General features: G+C 37.6%; 1 protein-coding gene across 2 annotated transcripts in view; it reads right to left on the bottom strand.

Moving 5' to 3' along the window:
• Positions 1-22180, bottom strand: part of TYW5 (tRNA-yW synthesizing protein 5) — a 273481-nt gene that overhangs the window by 71361 nt on the left and 179940 nt on the right. For both annotated transcript variants that reach the window (XM_058439881.1, XM_058439880.1), the window contains exon 2: positions 7689-7892. The gene's annotated coding sequence lies outside the window, so the exon portion shown is untranslated. The remainder of the gene's footprint in view (positions 1-7688; positions 7893-22180) is intronic.

Raw genomic sequence — 22180 nt, 5'->3', positions numbered from 1 at the left:
TCTGCGTCCTTTCAATAAGTTACCTTTTTAACTTAACTTAGCCAGACTGTTTCTAACACTTGGAACCAAAAGAATGTTAACTAACATGCAGACAATGGCAGAGAATACCAATGTAGCAAAACGTCTGCCACGCTTAATGATAAGGGAATGAAGACAGACACTCAGTATAGAATGGGGCAGTGTTTTCATCATGGGCATCTTGGTGACCTTGGTTTTCAAATTAAAAAGTAGGAAACATGATCTGATAGATATGAGTATGCTTATGGGGGAAATAACATATTTGAAAGAAGTGTCTAGAAATAAGTAAGATGTTTGGTTACTCTCTATGTAAGTGTATGTACAGGACAAAGAAAATCACAATAGGGCATAGAGAGGAGAGGAATGATAGAGGACTCAACAAGCCACTCTAAAACAAAAACAAAATGAAACAAAAGCCCACTTTGCTTCACCCTGAAATGGCTCTGCCTTCTGGTAACCCCAAATTCAACTTTCTCTCAAGAGGAAATCAGGAACAGCATATTAATGAGGGTTCAACTTTACATTCTTATGATCAGTGAGAACTGCCTAATATTCTCTTGATCACACTGGGTCACCTTCCTGTGCTATCTGTTTGTTTTAAATGCAGCAAAAGCTGCTTTGTCTACAGTTCTGGAGGTCACTGGCTCCTGGGGAGAGAGGACAGGAAAACTGAAGGAGACTTTTTGCCATGTACTGCTTGGAAGGGTGCCTTTTCAGATGTGAAGGGCAGTTTGGCTTCCTAAACCTAATTATATGGAGTTGTTTCTAGGAGAATGCAGCTGTCCTACTCTACTGGCTTCCTGAAAGAGTTAACGTTTCCTCCAAGTCTAGACTCAAGACAACAGAGTGCTGGTGTGTACTCGGATGCCATGGCCATATTTATGATTTGCCAGATGATCCATTTGGCTTTGTAAGTTTAATGTTTTCAGGTTGATAGGTGATAATTTTGGTTGGATTTATGCATCCAATAACCAACTGAGAAATAATTCTGATTCAATAAGATACAGTATACAGCAGCTCTATATCAGTAAGTAACATCTCTGGATTGCTGTATACTACTAGGAAATTCAAATTTTTTCAAGAAAGCTACATCAGATTTTTGGGATGGTACCATATATTTATTTCAGACTAAAAAACTATTGCTGGTAATATAAGCTGGCTAACTCAATTTAGTTTGTAGAAATGTAGTTATTTTGAGGTCTAATTAATGGATATCTTTGCTAAAATCTGAAGTGAAATGAAGATGTTCACAGACTTTAATTGAATAAAGGATAAACCAATAAAAGCAAATGTACTATTCAATATTTCACTAGTATTCTGGCTGGTTGTAGTTTACATAATTTGAAGAAAGCAAGCAGCCACAGTTGCAGCTACTGCCGGTTAACTGTAGCTGTTTAACTTTGTAACCATTGGTGTGGGAAGAAATGATTTTAGCCACAATAGGTCCTTTACCACCCCACTTTGGTAGACGCTACAGTGAAACCTTGACCAGAACCCACAGCCTCTTGATTCTCTGCAAAAATCCTTATTGAATTCAGAACAACCTCTTCCCTGAATAGAAACCATCACTGCTGGGTTGCCACAGCGGTGCCAGTGACATTTTCAGAGAAATATACAAGCAGATTCAAGTTTTCAAAGATCTATATATCCTTTTCTGCTTGATATCTTTAAACTTGCACAATAGCAAATCCATGCAGGAGGATGAACTTTAGAATTCATACGATATTAACAGTTATCAAGCACTTATTATATGGCAAACACTTTTTAGGAGGCTTGCATGTGTTAAGTCATTTAATCCTCAAGGTGGCCCCACTAAGTGGATGCAATTATTATCATTATCCCCATTTTACAGCTGAGAGGATAACTAACTTGTCTGGATCTCATAAACGGAGGCAGAGCTGGGCTTTAACCCTGCATTTTGTGGCTGGGTAGGCACTTCTAAGTGCAGCACTACACTTGACTGCATGTTTTGCCCTCAAAACTATTACCGTTGATAAAGATGAACATGTTCTGAATTTTCATGTGTGCTTGAATTTCATAGCAAGTATCTATTATCAGGCTCTCCAGGGAAAGCAGATATGTTAGGAGCCTTGGAACTGGCCAAGAAACAGAGCATGTTTCTCTAAACGTCTCCCACCACTATTCTCCTGTCTTACTGATGCTTTATTAGCAGTTTTCTCTCTACATTTTTTTGTCAAATAATATCTTCCCTCTCACAGTAAACTGCACAGATCTCAAGTGTACAGTTTGATGAATTTTGACAAATATATGACCCTGTAAATCAATATTCCAATTAAGTTATAGAACATTGCCATCACCCTAGAAAATTCTTACCCTGGAAAGTTCTCTTCAAGGTCTATAGCCCCTCCTCTTCAGGCAATCACTGCTCTGATTTCTATCTTCATATGTTAATTTCGCCTGTTACTGAACACACAGTATGTCATTCTGGGGAGTCTAGCGTCTTTCACTTAACAGAGTGTTTTTGAGATTCATTCATGTTGTTGCATCTATCAGTAGTTCCTTCTTTTTATTGCTATGTGGTATTCCATTGTATGAAAATGCCACAACTTCTTTATCTATCCTTTTGTTGATGGTTAATTTGGTTATTTTTAAATTAATAAATGAAGCAGTAATGAACATTCTTGTTTAAATCTTTTCATGGATATATGTTTTCATTTCTTGTAGGTAAATATCTAAGTGTGGAATTGCTGGATTATGAGGTAGGTATATCGTGAACATTGTAAAACATTCAAGTAGTTTTCCAAAGTGATTACATCAATTCACAACTCCATTAGCCATGTATGAAAGATCCAGTTGCTCCATGTTATCTCCCACACTTGGTATTGTTAATACTTTTATTTTTCAGTTATTCTAATGGGTGTGTGGGTATTCTCATTGTAGTTTTGATTTGCATTTCCTTGATGATTAATTATCTTGACAATCTTTTCATAAGTTTATTAACCATTTGTATATCCCTTATTGTGAAGTATTTATTTAAGTATTTTGCCCATTTTTAAAACTTTGGTTGTTTTACTTTAAAATTATTGATTTGTAGGAGTAATTTATCTATCAGGGACACAAGTCTTTTGTCAATGCTTCTCAGAATGGGTTTCATAGGAAGCAGATGGAGAGGCAAATGTATGAGAAGTATTAGGGAGTGCTCTTGGGATCAACATCTGTAGGAAAAAGGAAGATCATTAAAGGGAGAAATTGGCCATCTGTGTAGTCACAACATGAAATTCTGAACCTGGTGGGCCTTCAGAATTTTCCTAAGTTGCAGTGCAGGACCAAACATTTCCACTCCTGAGTCAATAGGATATTAGAGGCGGACTACCCCCAAAAGGGGGTGTGACATCTTCAGCCTAAGCAATTCTTGAAGAGGGTTGTCAACTGAGAACTGTCAGCCAACAATTTTCTAAGCAGCTCATTGCACAATCCTCTAGTCTCAGAGAGGGGTCTTGGTGATGCAACATGCACTCATGATGGTTAGATACATGTACTGCAAATATTTTCTCCAAGTTTACTATTCAGATTTCATTTTCTTTATAGTGTCTTTTGATAAGCAGAATTTAAAAATTGTATCCAGTTTATTAGTTTATCAATTTTTTTTCTTTAGAATTAGGTCTTTTCATATTTTAAGACAACTTTGCCTATCACAAGGTCACAAAGATATTTTCCTGTGTCTTCTTCTAGGGACTTTATAGTATAACTTTTAAGTTTAAGTGTGTAATCCATCTTGAGTTAATTTTTGGGAATGTAAGGTATTCATCATGGTCCTTCTTTTTCCCATATGGATATCCAAATGTTCCAGCACCATTTGTTATTGATCTATTAGTCTATTCTGATACCAGTATTACATTTTCTTAATCACTGTGGCTTTATTGACAATATTCCAATCAGGTAGTGAATGCCTGCCAGATTTGGTTACCCTTTTCAAGATTGTTTAAGTACCTTTGGTGCTTGAACAACATGGATTTAGGTGCACAGGTACACCTAAACATGAATTTTTTTTCAATAAATATATTGAAATTTTTTTTGAGATTTGTGACAATTTGAAAAAACTTACAGAAGAACCGCGTAGCCTAGAAATACCCCCCAAATTAAGAAAAAGTTAGATATGTCATGAATGCATAAAACATACATAGATACTAACCTATTTTATCCTTTAGTACCATAAAATATACATAGATCTTTTATAGAGTTAGAATTTATCAAAACGTATGCATATAAGCATTTACAGATCATAGATGGTGCCACTCACAGTCCTGAGAAATGTACACAAATGTAAAGATGCAGTACTGAATCACAACTACATAAAATTCACTGTTGTACATATTGTACTACTGTCATAATTTCATAGCTACCTCCTGTTGCTATTTCCATGAGCTCAAATGTTGCAAGTATCTGCTTAAAATGCCATGTGATGCTAATCATCTCCACATGAGCAGTTTGTCTCTTCAGTATATTGCATATTGCAGTGGAAAGTGATTTCTCTCAGTTCTTGCATACTTTTCAGTGAGTTTAGTGAAACAGCATAGACCTTGAGTAACACCATGGGACCCATACAAAGTGCCACTAGTGATGCTGGAAGCACTCCCAAGAAGCAGAGAAAAATTATGACACTACAAGAAAAAGTCGAATTGCTTGATATGTACCACAGATGGAGGTCTGCAGCTATGGTCACCCACTATTTCAGACAGACAATCGATCTTGTAAACAGACAATGCAAACTTACAGTATCAATAAATACCAGGTGTACTGTAAATGTATTACCTCTTCCTTATGATTTTAATAGCATTTTTTCTCTAGCTTACTTTATTATAAGAATACAGTTTGTTATAGTACATATAACAAACAAAATAAGTGTTAATTGACTGTTATCATTAAGGCTTCCAGTTAGTAGTTAAATTTTTGGAAAGTCAAAAGTTATATGCAAATTTTTAAGTGCATGGGGGTTGGTGCCCCTAACCCTCATGTTGCACAAGGGTCAAGTGTTCTAAGTTGTTTAGTATTCATTATACATTTTAGTATCAGCATGTCAATTTCTACAAAAGGGTATGCCAGTATTTTGTTGGAATTGTATTGAATTTACAGATCATTTGAGGAAAATGGCAGGCAGAATAATTTTTCCCTTCCCCTCACCCCCTGCCAAAGACGTTCATATTCTAATCCTTGGAACTTGTAAATAAGTTAGGCTATGTGGCAAAGGGAAATTAAGGTTGCAGATGTAGTTAAGTTTGCCATCCAATTAACCTTAAAATAGGGAGGCTATCCTGGCTTATCTGGATGGGGCCAATGTGATCACAGCAGTCCTTAGCTATGGAAAAGGGGTGCAGAAAAAGAGGTCAGAATGATGCAATACAAAAAAAACTTGAAATGCTGTTGTTGATGTTTCAAAACGGAGGAAGAGGCCATGAGCCAAGGAGAGTGGGTGGCCTCTAGAAGATGGAAAAGACAAGGAAATGGATTCTTCCCCAGAGCCTCCAGAAGGAAAAGAGTCTTGACACCTTTATGTTAGCCCAATGAGACCCACATCTGACTCCTTGATCTCCCGAGCTATAAAATAAGGAGTTTGTATTATTTCAACCGACTAAACTTTTGGTAAATTGTTAAACAACCATAAGAAACTATTACAAGGGATAACTGATATCTTCACAATATTGAATCTTTCAATCTGTGAAAATGGTATGGCTCTCCGTTTATTTAGATTTTCTTTCTCTCATCAATGTTTTATAGTCGTCAGTCTAGCAAACATGTATATCTGTCATTAAATTTATTCCTAGGTATTTTATGTTTCTTGATGCTACTATCCATCATTTAAAAAACGTTATCTTCCAATTGTTTGTTGTTGACTTCACTTGTGAGACCTAGCAGAGTTTTGTAGATTCTTTTGCATTTTCTATGTACATAATCATATCATTTGTGAATAAAGAGTTTTACTTACTCATTCCCAATATTTATGCATTTTATTTTATTCTCTTGCCATGTTGTAGTATTGGCTGGGACTTCCAGTACAATGCTGAATGCAAGTGATAAGAACAAACTGTTTTTTGTTATTTCTGAACTTAGTAGGATAGTATCCAAAACTTCACTATTAAGTCTTTTGTAGCCATAGAGTTTTCATGTCAGGTTATTAAAGTTTCCTTCTATTTATATTTCCTGAGCGATTTTACTACAAAAGAGTTGAATTTTGTTAAATTATTGCTCGATATCTATGAAGAAGGTTACATGATGATTCTCCTTTATTCTGTTAATGTGATGAACTATTTTATTTTATTTTTTTTTTTTTTGAGACAGAGTCTTGGTCTGTCGCCCAGGCTGGAGTGCAGTAGTGAGATCACGGCTCACTGCAGCCTTGAACTCCTGGGCTCAAGTGTTCCTCCTGCCTCAGCCTCCTGAGTAGCTGAGACTACAGGTGTGTGCCACCATGCTCAGCTAATTTTTAAATTATTTGTAGAGATAGGGTCTCCCTATGTTGCCCAAGCTGATCTCAAACTCCTGGGCTCAAGCAACCCTCCTGCCTTGGCCTCCAAAAGTGCTGGGAGTACAGGCATGAACCACCACACCTCACAACGAGTCACATTTTTACATTAAAGTGACCTTGAATCCCTCGGATAAACCCCACTTGGTTGTGCTGTATTACCCTATGTGCACATTGCTAGAGTTATATTGTTAAAATTTTGTTAAAACTTACTTCTCCATCTGTAGTAATTAGGGAAAATGGTCTGTTACTTCTTTTCTTGTAATGTACTTGCCAATTTTGGTTTTAGGGTTATTCTGGCTTCACAACAAAGTTGGGAAGTATTGTTTTCTCATCTATTTTCTGAAAGAACTTACGTAAGATTGGCATTATTTCCCCTTTAAAGATATAATTTACCAGTTAAACCATCTGGGCCTTGAGTTTTCTTTATGGGAAGGAACTGAATCCTGCTAAAAACTGCATGAGTTTGGAAGTAAATTCTTCTCCAGTCAAGTCTTTAGCTGAGACAGCAGCCATGGCTAACACCTTAATTGCTGCTTTGTGACACCCTGGAGCAGAGGCCAGCTGTGTCATGCCCAGACTGCTGACCCACAGAAACTGTGAGATAATAACTATATATTGTTTTAAATAACTATATTTTTGGCAAAGTTATCATACAATAGTAGTTAACTAATACACTCCCTTAGCCCTACTTTTGTTTTATTCCATGCATTTTGATATTTTGTAGTGTCATTTTAATTTAGTTTGAACATTTTCTCATTTCCCTTTGATTCTCCTTTGACTTATGGGTTATTCAGAAGTTAGTGTTAGTTTCCAAATACTGTAGATTTTTCATGTATCAATTTTTATTATTGATTTCTAACTTAATTCTATTTTGATCATAGAAAATACTCTGTATTATTTCAATCCTTTAAATGTACTGCCATGGTCTATCTTCCATGTGTACTAGAAATGAAAGTGTACTTTGTAGTTGTTGGATGAAAATATATAAATGTGATTTCCAGTTTTAGTTCTGACGTGTTAGCAGCCTGAGTCATCACTCTCATCCTTACAACAAGAAGAAGCTGGAAAACTGAAAATCAATGACTCTTATTGGACACATCAGAGAACTGAGGTTATAGGGCAAAGCTTCTCCCCAAAATCTGGGGAGACAGGTTTATCCAGAGAAACATAGCCAAGAGCTTCTTACCTGAAGCAGAAGGCACTCAAGCCATAAAGTAGACAGAACCTTTACACAGTAATTTTCATAAATTGTTGGAGGCTGAGTATGGACTTGAATGAGAAACTCCTGGGAATCACAGTAGTAGGTGGCCCCTACACTTTCACAGACTGTATTTTCAGGGACCTCAGCAGGTTCTCACAGTGAAGAGCGAAGGAAGATCCCCTGGTAGCTCTGGAAGAGAAGAGGAAGAGTGAGAAATATACCCAGAAATATCCCAATGGGAACTATACCCAGAGACCTCTTCCTAACAATGGCCTATGCTCCATGGGGAAAGAATCTTTCAGAACTTTATCCCAATTGGGGGAAGGACATTCTTCCCACTGAAGCTCCCTCCAGTCTTCCTGTCTCATGTAAGGAGGAAAGACATAGTCAACAAGTGTCAAGGCTTTAAGAAAATAGATTGGGATTGGAGTGGTCAGGGATAGGAGGAGAGGCAAGAGAGGGAAAAAGGTCTTTACCACTGGAGAAAAACTTGTAAAATACACAGGCCCAATAAAACATAGAGATTTAATTAGAAGAGTATAGAATGCTTCTTATCTGCCATGGCTTATCACCACACCAGCAGGGCTCCAGTATTATAACAGTGGATTATAGCTGAAAGAGCTGTACAACACAACTCTTTTTGAGGAGGAATACCTAGGGAAGCCGAAAGTCAAGAAGGGGGACAAAAACAAAGATGCCAGAGGAACTTGAAGCTTCTGGCATCTATAGCTACAGCAAACATTAAAAAGTCTAATTTCTAGCTAGATTACCATAAATTCTAAAATTAACAAACTATTTACCCCAGTTCTTGTTATCTAATACAGCATGCCCAGATTTTCTCAACAAATTGTGGAAGAAAAGAATGGGGAGAATTATTATGCCAAGAAAAAATGCTGCATTTAAGGGGTCTTCCATACCTCAGTCCATCCTGCCTTCCTTCACCATTGCCAATAGATCAGCTGGCCTCTTCTTACCTGATACACTTATCAAGTTTATGGCATGTCTTCTCATCTGCCTGCCTATATCTAGACACAGAACTTACCCTAGAGGATGTTGTCACTTTCTGCTCACCCATGAAAGGTTTTGCTCTATTAAAAATTAGTTTGTCAAGGTTTCTTTTGTCTACCACTTTCCTATTGTCTCATAGGTAAGTATAATTTTATATTATGACTTTTCTTATGTTACTGTAAGAATGAAGTTCTTCTCAGTCTTTTCACATCTTAACTCTTGCCCCATTTATTTTTTTACTGTGCTTTCTATTTCCCCCCAAGATTCTTATCTCAGTGTTTTTTTCTCAGTTTATTAATATCATCCCAAACTTTTAATTGTTTTTCTTATTTGATTATTTGCTCAGATGTTCTTGGCTTGAACTATTCCTCATTTTCCTTAAACCTTGTTTTAACAGGCCAAAAAGAATGTGTATGGCTTTTATTGTGACACACATAGCTTAGTCAACACTTGCCTTTACTAAGAAGGAGTTTTTTTTAAACCAATACATAATCATAGAAATAGAATAGGTAGTTGATTCAAGAATCTGCCAATTTCTCTTTCATGGAGTAGGCCACATGTACACTCACTCTATTCTCTCTCTCACTCTCTCTCTTTCTCGAATTGTCAATCCAAGTCACAATGGTTCAAAGGACTTTCATATAATAATTATTTTATGTCAAAATAACCACTACTTATCAGAAAATAAAAATTCTTTATCTCTTCTGCCTTCTCAGTGTTTTGGTCATACTTTTGAGTAGGATAAGTTGACTGTAGGCTGTTTAAAAATAATCTTCACCCACTGCTTCCCTAAACTGATTCAGGATTTAAACCAAAAGTGAGACAACTACATTTCTGATGTCAGATTTGCTTGCCTCTCTCCAAAATTCTGGCAGGGAAATGTAAGTTGTTGCCATCTTTAGAAGTCTTGAAAATTAACATAGTGGTTGAGCAGTTTCATATGCATAGTTGCCAGAAGAAATCCACTTAAGCTGGGCTAATTACAGAGAAGTTTATTGTAAGGATACAGCATCTCAAGGTGTCCAGTTTTAGCAAGAACTAAAACATTTTATAGAGGCAGAAGGTTATCAGCAAAATTCTTTTACTCTCACTTTCTTCTTCTTCCTGTCCCTCTAGCCCCTGGTTCCTTGTCTCTGCTGCACCTGTTTCATTCTTTTGTCTTTGGAAAAATTCCCATTACCAGTGCTCCTAAAACAGCAGCTCCCACCTCTGATTACAAATGGTGTTTCTAGTCCGCACATCCAAAACCAGGAGAGAGAATGTGATAGGCTCAGCTTCAGTGTGATGGGCTCACACTCTCAGATAGGCAAGGACACAGTGTTCTAGTGCTCTTTCCAGGCAGTGCCAGGTATGCTCTCTAAGAAAGGGTGTGGGCATCAAGGAAATGATAGTTGGGTAAAGGACAATCATCTCCAATACAAAATTTTGACAAGCTTGTAATTAATTTATTGACTGCTATTGCCAAATATTCAATAGCTATTGACAATGTTATTTTAATACACATTTTGATTATGATTTCCTCTAATTTATTTATTTTATAGGTATTATAGAAAATATATAAATAAATCATATCCGTCAATAATAATTATGTCTATCTTAATAGGTGTCTTCAGTACCTCAGAATGGTATTTGGTAAAGCCAGAGAGATAATTAACTATGTTTATATTCAGTCTTTTGTTGCCAGTGATAATGTTTGAGGCTTTGATAAAACTCTTGAGTTTAATGATTAATAGTATAGTTTCTCTCAAAGTTTACCCATTGAAAATTATAATTCTTGATGAAACTAGTTGAGAAATGATAAGCCTCATCTTTATATGTTCCCTTTCTGGTATGTGACACTAAAGTCATTTACTTAAAGATTATGGCCGAATTTTTTTTTAAAAAAAATCAAAATCCTCACATTTTCAAAGTTAGAAAGCAGCTAAAGATAAGTTACTTCAATTCCTAAAAGCAAGGCCTTAGTAATTCTCTTTTAGTGCTAAAGGATTACCATAAAATTATCATAAATTCTTCTTAATTTCTCTCTTTCTCTCTCACACACACACATGCACATAGAATCATAGAAATCACAGGAATTTTACAGTTGGCCTCCTGAGACAAAATATGTAGTATATAAGAATTCTCAATTATCTGGCTCTGAATTACTCATTTGTAATTATCTGTGGCAAATGGTTAATCTCAGGCTGATGCACCATTGCCAACCAGCCCACCTGGGCCATTCTTCCCATTATAAATTAGTGTGTGGTCAGGGATAGCAAATTACTTTAGCATTAACCAGAGAATACAGATTTAGAAAGACCTAGCTGCAAGAAAAAGTAATTGAATGTACTCCCAAACTAAAGAGCCATGTGTTTTTGGATGATCTACCATTGGGATTATCTCCATTTTGGCTCCCCTTCATTGATGCGGGTGATTGGGAGACTGCATTACTAAACGACAGTTCCTAAAACCAGGAAACTCCGTTCTCTGTGGGCCTGCTCCTGCGCACGGCCTACAGCAGAGTCAAGAATTACATTTCCTTAAAAATGTAGGTATCAAAAATTTCCTTAAAATTATAAAACTGATTTCATATCCTGAAAAAGACAGATTCTCCCATAGGAGGCTATGTCCTTGTAGATAATAGGACCCTTCCAAAATTTCCATATCCTAACTCTCTGTATAAGGTAGAGCGGGATACAGTGCAAAGAGAGAAAGGGGAGGAAGAGCAGATATGCCTGGACTGCGTCTGTAATTGAACATCTTCTGGCTATTCTTAGATCTTTGGTGAAAGAATTCACTTTGATCAACTTCTTCAAAGCTTTCAATTACCTACAGGATAAGGATTATAGATACCAATTTATGATCATGATTTAGAGACTAAGCATTTAAATATAATACTATAGAATGAGAATAATTAATATTAATAATACATATTTAAAGCATCTCAATTTTCAGAAGACTTTCATATTATTGAACTCAACTTCCAAATACTTCTTTCTGATAGACTAAGAGCATAAGGGTAATGTGGAAATGTACTACTGATTTACTAATAGTGAATATGTACTTCTGCCTGTGTTGCCAATACTCCATTTCTTCTCCAGCCAGTTTTGCATGCTGCTGCCTGATTTATCTTTCTTTTCTTTTCTTTTCTTTTTTTTTGAGATGAAGTCTCACTTTGTGAAGTGAGTCTCACTTTGAGATGAAGTCTTAATTTGTCGCCCAGGCTGGAGTGCAGTGGTGTGATCTCAGCTCACTGCAACCTCCGCCTCCTGGGTCCAAGCAATTCTCTGCCTCAGCCTTCCTAGTAGCTGGGATTGCAGGCACCCACCCCCACGCAAGGCTAATTTTTGTATTTTTAGTAGAGACCGGGTTTCACCATCTTGGTCAGACTGGTCTTGAACTCCTGACCTCGTGATCCACCCGCCTCAGCCAAATGCTGGGATTACAGGCGTGAGCCACTGTGCCTGGCCCTGATTTACCTTTCTAAAGGACACCTGTAATCACATCTCTCTCTTGATCCTCATCACCTTTCCTGGAAGTAAAATCTATACCTGCTCCACCTTTCTAATCTTATTTCTTCCTTAGCCTCCTCCACAGACCCTCAGTTTTAGTCAAAGTGACCTCACTAGTGGCCTCGCTGACCAGGTAGGGTAATTTCTTTTTGCCAAAAATGTCTCCTTCCCTTTGCAACCCCATGAATCAATTCAAATCCTGACATTTCTGATAGTTTTGAATTAACATGTTTGATATTATCCTGAGGCTCATAGGTTAGTACTCTTAAAGCTTTTTACAAATTTACAGATTTATTATTATATTTTGTATTTAAAAAATTAAAAAATTATAAATTTTTATATTTTAAAAATATGAAATATAATGGCATATATTATAGTGACATATATTTACATATGTAATTTTTTAAAATTCCATTTAATCCTGTTCGATTTGAATTTTAGTTTGTTCAGTAGTAATATTGCCATCCCTGCTACTTTGTTTTGTTTTATTTTGGTGTAATTTTCCTGGCTTTTTAACAAACTTTGTCATTTTGTTTAAAGATATTATTTCTCTTGTTTTCTCTCTTGTCTTGTTTTAACACAACTTAAGACATCAGAATCTGGTTTTCTTAATTGAGGAATTTAACCTATTCACATTTACTGAGGTAATTGTATGTTTGATTAAATCAGCTAATATTTGTAAAGCACTTTGAACAGTCCCTAGGACTTGAAAGTGCTGTATTTGTTATATCAATCAATCTTATTTTTGCTTTCTCATTTTGTGTCTTCTCTTTGTAAGGCTTTTTGTCTTGGTTTGGTTTTGCTTGTTTTCTGTTTTGTGTTGTTTTGGGTAGTTGTTCTTCTCTTTTGATGATAAGGTTTTCTGTTTTCATATGGTATTTGAAAGTTATAAATCTTATTTTTACCGTTCCAGTAGTTATTGTTAGGTTTTTAATAAATATATTTAAACTTACATTTTTCTCAGAATTGATATTTAATCTGTATTTAAAATCTCACTCCCCCCAGAATAAGGGAAAACCCTCTCACTTACTTTCCCTTTCTCTTTTCCCAGTTTCGTTGAAATTGCTTTGAATTTTAAGTTCTAATTATTATGAAATATTTTATGGTACACTTATCTTTTTAAGAAATTATAGTCATATAGCCATATTATCAATAATTATTTAATTTTAATTAAAATTCCTATTAGTATCTATTTTTTCCTTGAATTACACTTCTTTTTTAAAACCAATTTCTCAGTTTACTATAGCTTTCAATAATTGATTTAGAAAGAATTCATAAGTTGTAAACTGAGATCTTATGTGTTCAAAAATTGCCTTCCCCTCCACACACATGAATACCAGTTTTGCTGAAGCAGGAATTCTAGGCTCAAAATAATTTCCTTCAGAATTTAGAAGACATCACTCCATTGTTTTCTAGTGTCATATGTTATAAATAAGATGCCAATATGCTTTTTTTCTCTTTGGTAGATGTCTTAGTTATTTTGGGCTGCTATAACAAATGCAGTAGACTGGGTGCTTATAAACAACAGAAATTTATTTCTCACATTTCTGGAGGCTGGAAGTCCAAGATCAAGGTGCCAGCAAATTTGGGGTCTGTATTAGTTTGTTTTCATGCTACAGATAAGACTTAACCAAGACTGGGCAATTTACAAAAGAAAGAGGTTTAATTGGACTTACGGTTCCACGTGGCTGGGGAAGCCTCACAATCATGGTGGAAGGCAAGGAGAAGCAAGTCACATCTTACATGGATGGCAGCAGGCAAAGAGAGAGAGCTCGTGAATGAAGGGGAACTCCTCTTGAGACAGAACCTTTGTCTTTGCCAGGTGAGTGCAGTGGTGTGATTTGGTCATGCAACCTCCCGCCTCCTGGTTTTAAGCAATTCTCCTGCCCTTGGCCTCCCAAAGTGCTGGGATTACAGGCATGAGCCGCCATACCCAGCCTGAACTCCTCTTTTTAAAACCATCAGATCTGGCAAGACTTATTCACTATCAGGAGAACAGCATGGCAAAGACTTGCCTCTGTGATTCAACTACCTCCCCCCAGGTCCCTCTTACAACATGTGGGAATTCAAGATGAGATTTGGGTGGGGACACAGCCAAACCATATCATTCTGCCCCTGGCCCCTCCCGAATCTCATGTCCTCACATTTCAAAACCTCTGAAATCTAGGTAGAGGTTTCCAAACCTCAATTCTTGACTTCTGTGCACTTGCAGCCTCAACACCACTTGGAAGACGCCAAGGCTTGGGGATTGCACCCTCTGAAGCCATGGCCTGAGCTGTACCTTGGCCCCTTTTAGTCACAGCTGGAGCAGCTGGGATGCAGGTATCAAGTCCCTAGGCTGCAAACAGCATGGGAATCTTGGGTCTGGCCCAGAAAACCACTTTTTCTTCCTAGGCCTTTGAGCCTGTGATGAGAGGGGCTGCTGTCAAGGCCTCTGACATGCCCTGGAGACACTTTCCCCATTGTCTTGGGGATTAACATTTGCTTCCTCATTACTTATGCAAATTTCTGCAGCCAGCTTGAATTTCTCCTCAGAAAATGGGATTTTCTTTTCTACTGCATTGTCAGGCTGCAAATTTTCCAAACTTTTATGCCCTGTATTCCTTTTAAAAATGAATGCCTTTAACAGCACCCAAGTCACCTCTTGAATGCTTTGCTGTGTAGAAATTGCTTCCACCAGATACCTTAAATTGTCTTTCTGAAGTTCGAAGTTCCACAAATCTCTAGGGCAGGGGCAAAATGCCACCAGTCTCTTTGCTAAAACATAAGAGTCACCTTTGCTCCAGTTCCCAACAAGTTCCTCATCTCCATCTGAGACCACATCAGCCTGCTTTTCATTGTCCATATCATTATCAGCATTTTGGTCAAAGCCATTCAACACATCTCTGGGAGTTTCAAACTTTCCCACATTTTCCTGTCTTCTTCTGAGCCTTCCAAATTGTTCCAACCTCTGTTTGTTACCCAGTTCCGAAGCTGCTTCCACATTTTCAGGTACCCCACTCTACTGGTACCAATTTACTGTATTAGTTAGTTTTCATGCTGCTGATAAAGACATACCCAAGACTGGGCAATTTACAAAAGAAAGAGGTCTAATTGGACTTACAGTTCCACATGGCTGGGGAAGTCTCACAATCATGGTGGAAAGCAAGGACTAGCAAGTCACATCTTACATGGATGGCAGCAGGCAAAGGAAGAAAGCTTGTGCAGGGGAACTCCTCTTTTTACAACTATCAGATCTGGTGAGACTTATTCACTGTCATGAGAACAGCACAGGAAAGACTTGCCGCCGTGATTCAGTTACCTCCCACCAGGTCCCTCCCACAACACATGGTAATTCAAGATGAGATCTGGGTGTGGACACAGCCAAACCATATCAGGGTCTGATGCTTTCTGGTTCTTGCTGTGTCCTCACATGGTAGAAGGGGTAAGGGAGCTCTCTGGAATTTAATAAAAGCACTAGTCCCATTCAAGTGGGCTCAGCCCTCATGACCTAATTGCCACCCAAAGGCCCCATCTCCTATTACCATCACCTTGGGGGGTAGGATTTCAACATACAAATTTTGGGGGTACACAAATATTTAGTCCGTAGCAATAAAGATTACTAAAAAAAGTAATCTTTTTTCTGGTCTGTGGTTTTTAGGATTCTCTCTTTAATTTTAGAGTTCAGAAAATTCGTCATGATGTGTCTAGGCTTATTTCTTTTACTGTTACTTCTGCTCATCACTCAATGAGTTCGTTCCATGTGAAGACTCCAGCTCAGTGAAACTTTCCATAGTTCTTTCTTTATAAAAATGTCTAATTTATTTAAATGCAAAAGCAATACTGTAATATGTTTTGCTTTGCTTTAAGGGTTTTTGATTGTGGTAAAATATACAAACATAAAATTTGCCATTTAACTATTTTTAAGTATATAACCCAGTGGCATTAAGTATGTTCACATTGTGACATAACCATTATGACCATTCATCTTCAGAAATTTTTCAACTCAAGCTGAAACTATAACCATTAAACAATAACTCATTTCCCCCAGCTCCTGATAACCACTGTTCTACTTTCTGTCTCTATGAATTTGACTACTCTAAGTATCTCATATAAGTAGAATCATATGATATTTGTCCTTTCATATCTGGCATATTTCACTTAAGCATGTTTTCAAAGTTCATCCATGTTATAGCATGTATCAGAATTTCTTTCATTTTTAATGCTGAATAATATTCCATTTTATGGTTATACCACATTTTGTTTATCCTTTCATCCATTCATAGACATTGGGTGTTTCCACCTTTTGGCTACTGTGAATAATGCTCTATGAATATCAGTACACAAAAATCTGAGTCCTTGCTTTTAATTCTTTTTGGTATATAGCTAGAGTTAGAATCACTGGGTCATATGATAATTCTACATTCAATTATTTGAGGAAGCACCATACTGTGTTCCACAGTGGCTGCATTATTTTACATCCCCATAGCAATGCCCAAGTATTCCAATTTCTCCACATCCTTGCCAACACTTGTTATTTTCTGTTTTGGGGTTTTTTTTTTGTAATAACCATCTTAATGTATGTAAAATGGTGATTTTTTCTCATTGTGATTTTGATTTGCATTTCCCTAATGATTAGTGATGCTGAACACTTTTTCATATGCCTACATAATTACTTATTTGATAATTTCCTCCTGATGTTCTCCCTTTTTAGAACTCCAATTAGATGAATGTTGGATCTCCTGCATCTGTCTTTCCCATCTCTCAACTTTGTACTTATTTTCATCTCATTATTTTTTACTATACCCTAGGAGATTTCCTTGGCCACATATTTTAATTTACTAACTCTACTTTCTGTTATGTAAATTCTGTTATTTGAGCCATCTGTTATTTATTTTGGTGATCATGTTTTTAATTTCCAAGGTCCTGATAGATTCTTTTTCACACACATCTGCTCTTCTTTAGGATATGGCATGGTCTTAACTCTCTTTTGTTTTTTTCTACTAACTCTGTTTCTTCAGGAATTAGTTCTTCTACTCTTTTGGTTTGTTCCCTCTCTTTTATGCTATTCTTTTTCTTCAGATGATTGGTGATTCTTTGTTGTATATTCACGTCTATCAATGGTATGTAATGACCTGGATTGGTAGCTAGGGTCCATTTCCTCAGCCCAAGTGAAAAATCTCTGCTTCTCTGGCAGTGACAGGTTTAGAGTATAGCAAGCTTTCTTTTGGCAGTTGATAAAGGAAGCAGAGAGAAAGATGTAGAACCAATAGTTATCACCTGTTTTTTCATTGCGAATCTCGTAGTGATCATATATTACCTAGGGAGTGCCCTGCTTTTCTGGTCCCAACAACCATCCAGGGAATACTCTGTATCAGGGTTTAAAAATTATTTCACAAATGGAAAACTGTATCCTGCAGGCAAACAACAGAACCAGCAATTCTGAGAGCAGGGAACTCATGCAGCTGTTCCACAGGTCTTTAATTATTCACCCAGCCTGTCACCCCATTTTCAGCTCCTTCTTTTAATTCCAACTACTGTTGATTTCAGGATTTCAAAGTTCTTCTGGAAAACTAACTTTCTTCCTTCCTTCTTTTCTTCCTTTTAATCTTTAATTTTCTCTCTCTCTCTTTTTTTTCTTTTTTTCTGTCCAACTACATGGGTTGCAGGTTCTTCAGCTTCGGGGAGATATGCCATTTGCTTTATATATTCCAGAAATTTTTTACTTGCCAGAAGATGCCCTCTTGGTTTTCAGTAGTGCAATAGGTTTGTTCTTATTTTGATATTACTTATGATATTTTGATGGGATTTGGAAAAGAAAGTGAGAGAAATATATGTGTGTGTGTGTGTGTATATATATATACACCTATATATATACCTATATATATACACCTATATATAAATACACCTATATATACCTATATATATATATACACACACACATATATATACATATATATATATATACACACCAATATGTATATATTTGGTTACAAGATTTTAGTCTGAAGTTTTCAGTTTCAATTTGATCCCTGCATTTTTAAGTCACAGTCATGAGTTCAAGTGAGTCCTTCCCTAAAAACTCTTCCACACCATTGAGACCCACAACCTTCCCTCCTTCATGGGCCCACTCAGAGCAGTCGTGACAGAGGGCAAACTCTTATTTAAAACGTAGGTTAACTATAGCCATTTCTGCCCCCCTTGAAGCCCCTAAGTATGGGTGGCAGGATTAATACCCCTGGGAAAAAATATTCTGATCCAGTTCTCTTGCAGAGACTGATGAGGAAGTAGGTGATCAATTGTCCAACAGCTAGTGTTTGGTTCTACCAAGGGAGGGCTGCAGCTGCATTGAGGAAACCTAGACTGCTTTGCATAGTAACATGGGACAGATTACTGATAAGCAGTGAAAAAAGGAGAGGGCTGAAATACATGACAGGATGCTGTGGCCTGAATTGCTGGAAATAGTTAAAAGACTTTTAAAAATATAGAAATCAAACACTTTTTACCTGTTAGTTCTTCTTTGATGTGGGTACCCTTCTTCTCACCAGTGTTTGAGTGGAGTTTGCTGTACTCAACACGCCCCTTTTTTTTAGTGGGGGTATTTCTGGTTTCATATGGAACAGAGAAAAGGCAACAATTGTGGGGCAAAAATAAAAGTGAAAATAAGACTTCAGCGGCAACAGAAACTAAGATTCAAAATGACATTGAGTATGGGAACTTCTGGGACTCTTCAGGACGTAAATATTGGGAAGGAAAAGAATGTAGAGTTTCCACTGACATCTGGGTTACATATTTCTTATTGAACTGTCATTTAATTGCTTGCGTGTGCACATGTTCATTAGAAACTTAGGTGTGGGAAGTTGTACTTTTTGTGGTGTGCATCTATCTTTTTGCTGCCCATGAGTCTAGCAGGGCAGTACCTACATAAAATGCTTTCATTAAATAATTTTAAAATCACTTAAAATATTTTTTGCTGATCCATTCATAGCTCTACTTCTTTGTGAAAAAAGATATATTTTTGTAAGATACATGGTTAGAGTAAGAGATAAGGCTTAAAGGCAGATTGGCCTGTCTGAGGGTTAAATCCACAACAAATCTACCTTACAACCAGGTATTGAGGCACTGAACATATTTTATTTTAATGAAACAAGTAAAAAAGTACACAAATACACACTGTAGAAAGCACAACCAAGAGAGTGGGTTAAAATATGATTTACCTGTTTTAATAATCATTGATTTTCCAATTCATATAAGATAATGACACAGCTCTAGAAATGTATGCCTGTTTTTGTTTTTGTTTTTGCCTGCCTAGAATCCCTTCCTCTTTCTTTGGGTAAATAGTCATTTGGTTTTCCTTTGAACAACCATCTGCTGTCTACTGCAGATTTGGTTGTATTTTCGATCAACATGTCCTCCTTCCCTGGGCCAAGACTCCAGCCATGCCAGTCAGACTCCTCCTGCAGTTGGAACGCTAGGCCAACTAAAAGAAGGATTAGAGTTAATTCATTTCTCGCATGCTGCCCTCAATAGAGTATTCGTCAGTTTCTGCTACCAAGATCCTAGTCAGAGCTGTCCTGATTATTGTCCTTTCTGAACCTGGGTTCTTTAAATTCTTTTTTTTTTATCCAGTTTTCTGAGCTACTGAAATCCAGTCCAGTAAGTTCCCTTTTTTTGTTAAAGTCAACCAGACTCAGTTTCTGTGGCCTGCAACCAAAGAACTCTGACAGATACAGCTCCTATACAAATGGTCTGTTTAGATTTTCTATAAATATTTGATAAATTAATAAAGAATTTGGCTGGAAATAGCTACTCAAATAAAGATTGGCTTCCTCAAACAATAATATTTATTAAGTCACTGGTTATTGTGGTATTCCATCAAAAAGGACTCGGTATTATCAAAGGCTTCATGAAGGAATGTAAAAGGGGAGGGACTCGCATGCTTCTTTACCTCTAGAGCATGTACATTGAAGGAACGGGGCATATACAAATCAAAACTTGTAGAGTTCCTTCTCTATTTTTGTTTGATCCTTTAGTGACATGTACTACAATGGTACAAGGACTAGAACTAAGGTCCCATAGCATGCTTGCTTTGACATCTGAAGAAAACAGGACAGGCCTCAGATGGCCTAACACAAGTTCCCCTCCCCACTCTGCTAGTGTGGAAAAGGTTCCCTAGCCAATAACCCTTCTTATCATGGGGACCAAGCGCAGTTCCTATTTATCCCCAAGGAGCAAGCTTCAGTCCCTGCCAGCATGTGGAATCATTCAAAGAGGCCAATCGCATTTTCCCACAGGAACCAAGGGGCATGTCACCCTCTTGATACTGCCAAGCTTGCCTCCCACGGCCCCTAGTTGTTCACCTTGGTCCCAAGTGCAGTCCCTGTGTGGCCCTGTGTGTTGCGCAATGTCCTCTCCCAGACTATCAGTATAAGTGACGAATAAACTGCTGTCAATCTTATCTGTGTGGTGTCCAGTGTCCCGAAATACCTCCTTCACCAATGGGGTGAATTGGACATGATCAAAGCACCTATCACAAGAGGAGCTCAAGGCTTTCTCCCTTAGGCCAAGGGGAATGTACTTGTGTATGAAAGCCAAGGACACAACTTGGCCACATCCCTTTTCTAGGAAATAATGCTAGGGACTGGAGCAAAAGCTCCTCTAGGAGATGAAAAAGCTAAAAGGTCTTACTCTCAACAGAGACTGAGAGTGCCCCACGAGTATCAGGGTGATGAGAAGGCCCAGGATTATCTCCTGCTTGGCTGCTCTTAGAAGCCACATGGGAACCAGGGCTCACAATGGCACACCCCACCTCACCAGGAGATTATGTTGGGCTTTGGGGCTCAAACTCAGATTGTAATAAGAAATGTACCTTTATTTAGAATGTTACCATCTCTCAGGTAAGAATTTGAGGATGAGAAATCCAAGCCATTTTTCTGTTTATCGTGAGCAGCACGTGCCATTCACCAAATAAGTGAGGGGCTGTAAAGGAATTTAGTTAACTGATTTCTGTGGCCCATCACTTTCACTACTTTTCCCCTCTCATAAAGGCCAACTCAACCTTCTTTTACATTTGATGGCTAAGATACATAAGAAGCATCAGCTCCCTTTTTGCTCACCTTTGAATATTGTTTTAATTTCAATAAGAGGTTCTGTTCTATTTATTTTGTAGCCCATTTACTCTGTCTTTTAGGGCTGGGAAATGGATATTGGAGTCTGGGGACATGTGTTTGAATCCTGGATTGGTCTCTTACTAAGCTTTCAAACTGTGAGGAGGTACTGGATGTTGGTGTACTCTCCTGCAAAATGGGGATATCACAACTCCCTGGGAGAGCTGCTGTGAATATTTAATGAGATCATCATGGATATCAAGCCCTGGTCCAGAGTCTGGTGCTTAAAGTGCCTCAGTTTGTGTTCATCTCCACCCTATCCATCCTTTTAATTTATAAGTCCTTTTGGCCTGGGAGGTTGAGGTTGCAGTGAACTGTGATCATGCCACTGCACTTCAGCCTGGGTGAAAGAGCAAGACCCTGTCTCAGAAAAAAAATTTGTAAATGGGTTTCTTCCTCATCAAGAGTTACTGGATATAGAAAGAGACAAGAAGGCTGGATCCATGTGGAGCGTGAGACCCACAGAAGTAGACGAAAGCATCTGGGAGTCTCCAAGGGATGTACATTCTTATCTCCTAGAAGTAGCAGTGAAGTTAATTACCGCATAAAAGAATGGGACAGTGAGTAGGGCCAGTGCTATGTGGGAGAGAATGCCTTCTACAGATGGAAGGATAAAAGTGGGCTTGCTCTAAATCTCTTGAGGCAGGCATGTCAGCAGTCATATGGACTCTGGTTATAGCCTTCTTGTAGCTTCTCTACAACCTCACTGTCCCCTTTAGACTTCCTATGTGCAGTCTCCTCTGATTCCTGTAGAAACACTTCCTCTCAGTTTCTTATCAAGTGATAAAGGGCCTGAAGAACTCATTGACACTGGAGTTGATGACTGAGAACA

The sequence above is a fragment of the Hylobates moloch genome, unplaced genomic scaffold (assembly GCF_009828535.3).
Source record: "Hylobates moloch isolate HMO894 unplaced genomic scaffold, HMol_V3 SCAFFOLD_1, whole genome shotgun sequence".
Lineage (NCBI taxonomy): Eukaryota > Metazoa > Chordata > Mammalia > Primates > Hylobatidae > Hylobates > Hylobates moloch.
The sequence above is the reverse complement of the archived record's forward strand: the minus strand, read 5'-3'. Positions and strand labels throughout refer to the sequence as shown.